Genomic DNA, 5,000 nt, shown 5'->3' with positions numbered 1-5,000 from the left:
AATCACCACAAATGTCTTTTATTTTGAAATTTGGGAGGTAGGAGAGGAAGTCAAAACAGACGGGGTCAATTTGACCCAGGAGCACTATTTTATGCTCCAGGAGAATATTTAATAGAATATGAAGAATACAACAACATGTTTAAATGCTGATTTTGGATCAACATTGTACATTTGCATTTATAAAAATGTGTCAATCAGCTCCACAAAACATTTAAAAGATGCATTTCATTTCCATTTTTGTATATTCAGGGTCACATGAGGTAAAGTCTGGTTAAAATAAATGTATATATGATGTTTTTACACCATTTATTAATGATGTAGAGACTAAATATGAGTCAGAATATGATCAGTATGTAAAGGGTTAATACTAAAAATACACTGATGTGACTTATCTACTAGTTATAACAGGAAATAAGTCAATACTACAAAATAATACACATAACAGAACATCACATAATGACATAAATCATATTTATGGCAGTTTAAAAATGTTCAGATTGTAACTTTGCATTAGTTCTGTGTTGACCTTTGACCTGAGCCGGACCACCAGAGCCGGTCTGAGCCGAGCCGGACCACCAGAGCCAGTCTGAGCCGGACCATCGGAGCCGGTCTGAGCACCAGAGCCGGTCTGAGCCGGACCACCGGAGCCGGTCTGAGCACCAGAGCCGGTCTGAGCCGGACCACCAGAGCCGGTCTGAGCTTTGCAGCACAGCAGGAGACGCATGAGAACATCTGCAGGCCTCCGAGTGTAACGTGAGTCTGAGTCCGACTGGAAAACATCATCCACAGCTCAGAGACAACCATAAAGGAGAGAGAGAGGGGGGGGGGGGGGTTTAAACAGTTTGGAAAACAAACAAACAAACAGAGAGAGGCGTCCTGCTCCCTGAATCATCTTCATCTGTCCGTGTCATCACGCCGGTTTCTCCCCGAGACGGCGCTCAGCATCCCGTCCCTCAGAGACACGTGGACGGGCCTGTGATGTCAGTGTGTGGCCTGTGAACGCGCACCAACGCATGCTGTTTTCCATAAGGTGGAGGTGAGGAGGAGGGGGGGGTAAGGGGGGTAAGGGGGGGGAAGTAGTTGAGGCTTCATCACCAGCCGTAAATCTGCCACGCTGTACCAGAGCATCTTCATCCAGGCCCCCGCCGTCGTCATGGTAACGCTGTCCAAACATCTCCCCATCCGCCGGCTCTGGGCAGGTGCCAGTGTCTTCTGGTCTGCTGAGATCATTAAAGGTATTAGTTACCTCCTCCACCCCCCCCCCCCCTGTTCTCTTACTACCCCCCCCTGCCCCCCCTCACCCTCCACCCCCCCCCCCCCCCCCCCTCATTAAACATGCTGAATCCATTTGTTTAGCAAGCAGCTGGGGGAGAGTCAGCGCGCGGAGCTCACCCAGGCCGGGGATTGATTTATTAACACTGATTTCGGCCTCTGAGACCGTCGGCGATGATGATGATGATGATGATGATCGCTGCGCTTCAGGAATTTCAATGGAGAGGAGGAAGATGCTCCTGGCCGGCCCGTAGACGGACTTTAATGGACAGTAATGTGAAGGACGCAGTTTAAATCTATCAGTCAAAGGAGCCAAATATCTGCGGTGAGCTGCCAACAGGCGGGAACAGACCGTATGGAAGTCAGACAGCGCCAAAAACATAAGAGTCTGATTCACTGTTTAACCCTCCTGTTGTCCTCAAGTCAGGGAAGGAAGGGAGGGAGGGAGGAAGCAAGGAAAGGAGGGAGGGAGGAAGGTGGGAAGGAAGGAGGGAGGAAGGAAAGAAGGAGGAAAGAAAAGGTGGACGGAGAAAGGAAGGGAAGAAAGAGAGAGGAAGGGAGGAAGGACAGAAGGAAGGAGGGAAGGGAAGGAAGGAAGGAGGGAGGGAGGAAGGACAGAAGGAAGGAAGGAAGGAAGGAAGGAATGAGGGAAGAAGGAAAGAAGGAGGGAAGAAGGAGAGAAGAAAAGAAGGACGGAGGAAAGAAGCAAGGAAAGGAGGGAGGGAGGGAGGAAGGAAGGAAGGGAAGGAGGGAGGAAGGAAAGAAGGATGGAAGAAGGAGAGAAGAAAAGGAGGACGGAGGAAAGAAGAAAGGAAAGGAGGGAGGAAGAAGGAATGAGGGAAGGAAAGAGGGAGGGAGGAAGGTGGGCAGGAAGGAGGGAGGAAGAAGGAATGAGGGAAGGAAGGAAGGAGGGAAAGAAAGAAGGAAGGAAGGAAGGAAGGAAGGGAGGAAGGAAGGGAAGGAAAGGAGGGAGGAAGGAAAGGAAGGAAGGACAGAAGGAAGGAAGAAAGGGAGGAAGAAGGAAGCAAGGAAAGGAGGGAGGGAGGAAGGTGGGAAGGAAGGAGGGAGGGAGGAAGGGAGGAAAGGAAGGAGGGAGGAAGGTGGGAAGGAAGGAGGGAGGAAGGAAAGAAGGACGGAAGTAAGAGAGAAGAAAAGGAGGACGGAGGAAAGAAGGAAGGGAAGAAAGAGAGAGGGAGGGAGAAAGGACAGAAGGAAGGAAGGAAGGGAAGAAAGAAGGAAGGAGGGAAGGGAAGGAAGGAATCCTCTTCCTTCCCCCCTTCCCCCCTCCCTTCCCCCTTCCTTCCTCCCTACTTCCTTCTTTCCTTCCTTCCATCCTTCCTTCTTTCTTCCATCCTTATTTCCTTCCTTCCTTCTGTCCTTCTTTCCATCCTTCTTTCCTTCCCTTCCTTCCTTCTTTCCTCCATCCTTCTTTCCTTCTTTCCTCCTTCCTTCTCTCTTTCCTTTCCTTTCTTCCTTCTTTCTTTCTTTTACTTTAATCCTGCATAACTTCCCTCTGTCTTTCCTCCCTCCCTCCTCCGTCCCTCCTTCTCTCTTTCTTTCCTCCCCCCTACCTACCTCCCTTCCTTCTTTCCTCTGTCCTTCCTTCCTTCCTCCCTCCCTACCTCCCTTCCTTCCTTCCTTCCTTTTTTCCTTCCTTCCTCCCTTCCTTCTGTCCTTCCTTCCTTCCAAAGTTTTTATGGTTACACCACTTAGACATTTTTGCCATAATCCTCTAATATATTCTCCTTCCTTCCTTCCTTCCTTCCTTCTTTCCTTCCTTCCTTCCTTCCTCCCTTCCTTCCTTCCTTCCTTTATTCCTTCCTTCCTCCCGTCCTTCTTTGCTTGCTTGCTTGCTTCCTTCCTTCCTTCCTCCTTTCCTTCTTTCCTCCATCCTTCTTTCCTTCCTTCCTTCCTCCCTTCCTTCCTTCCTTCCAAAGTTTTTATGGTTACACCACTTAGACATTTTTACCATAATCCTCTAATATATTCTCTCAAAATGGATTAAAAAGCAGAAATTTGATGCTTCCTTCCTCCTTTCCTCCATCCTTCTTTCCTTCCTTTCGTCTTTCTTTCTTTTACTTTAATCCTGCATAACTTCCCTCTGTCCTCCCTCCCTCCCCCCTTCCTTCCTTCCTTCCTTCCTTCCTTCTTTCTTTCCTCCATCCTTCTATCCTTCCTTTCCGTCTTTCTTTCTTTTACTTTAATCCTGCATAACTTCTTTAACTCGTCTATTTTTCCTTTTTTCCTTGGCATGCCTAACCTTCCATACTCGTCTGGTTCCATCTGGAGAACGTGTTTCCTTCCTTCCTTCCTTCTTTCCTCCATCCTTCCTCCCTTTCCTTTCCTTCCTTCCTTCTTGCCTTCCACCATCCCCATTTCTTCCTTCCTCCCTCCTTCTCTCTTCCTTTCCTTCCTTCCTTCTTGCCTTCCACCATCCCCATTTTCTTCCTTCCTCCCTCCTTCTCTCTTCCTTTCCTTCCTTCCTTCTTGCCTTCCACCATCCCCATTTCTTCCTTCCTTCTGTCCTTTCCTTCCTTTCCTTTCTTCCTTCTTTCTTTCCTTCCTTCCTTCCTTTCCTTCCTTCCTCCCTCCCTCCCCCTTCTTTCCTTCCCTTTCTTCTTCCTTCTTTCCTTCCACCATCCCCATTTCTTTCTTCCTTCTGTCCTTCTTTCCATCCTTCTTTCCTTCCTTTCCTTCCTTCTTTCCTCCATCCTTCTTTCCTTCCTTTCCTTCCTTCTTTCCTCCATCCTTCTTTCCTTCCTTTCCTTCTTTTCTTTCTTTTACTTTAATCCTGCATAACTTCCCTCTGTCCTCCATCTCTCCCTCCTCCCTTCCTTCCTCCCTCCCTCCCTCCCTTCCTTCCTTTCCTTCCTTCCTTCTTTCTTTCTTTTACTTTAATCCTGCATAACTTCCCTCTGTCCTTCCTTCCTCCCTCCTTCTTTCCTTCCTTTCCTTTCTTCCTTCTTTCTTTCTTCTACTTTAATCCTGCATAACTTCCCTCTGTCCTCACTCCCTCCCCCCTTCCTTCCTTCCTTCTTTCCTCCATCCTTCTATCCTTCCTTTCCTTCTTTTCTTCCTTTTACTTTAATCCTGCATAACTTCTTTAACTCATCAATTTTTCCTTTTTTCCTTGGCATGCCTAACCTTCCATACTCGTCTGGTCCATCTGGAGAACGTGTTTCCTCCCTTCCTTCCTTCCTTCTTTCCTCCATCCTTCATCCCTTCCTTCTTTCCTCCATCCTTCCTCCCTTCCTTTCCTTCCTTCCTTCTTGCCTTCCACCATCCCCATTTCTTCCTTCTCCCTCCTTCTCTCTTTCTTTCCTTCCTTCCTTCTTGCCTTCCACCATCCCCATTTCTTCCTTCCTTCTGTCCTTTCCTTCCTTTCCTTTCTTCCTTCTTTCTTTCCTTCCTTCCTTCCTTTCCTTCCTTCCTCCCTCCCTCCCCCTTCTTTCCTTCCCTTTCTTCTTCCTTCTTTCCTTCCACCATCCCCATTTCTTTCTTCCTTCTGTCCTTCTTTCCTTCCTTCTTTCCTCCATCCTTCTTTTCTTCCTTTTACTTTAATCCTGCATAACTTCTTTAACTTCTTTAACTCGTCTATTTTTCCTTTTTTCCTTGGCATGCCTAACCTTCCATACTCTACTCGTCCCATCTGGAGAACGTGTTTACAGTGTGACTGTCAGGAGAGATGCTACGACATGAGCGATGAAACGCTATCTGCACGCTGCTGC

The sequence above is a fragment of the Scomber japonicus genome, chromosome 8 (assembly GCF_027409825.1).
Source record: "Scomber japonicus isolate fScoJap1 chromosome 8, fScoJap1.pri, whole genome shotgun sequence".
NCBI lineage: Eukaryota > Metazoa > Chordata > Actinopteri > Scombriformes > Scombridae > Scomber > Scomber japonicus.
This window is presented reverse-complemented; position numbering follows the sequence as displayed.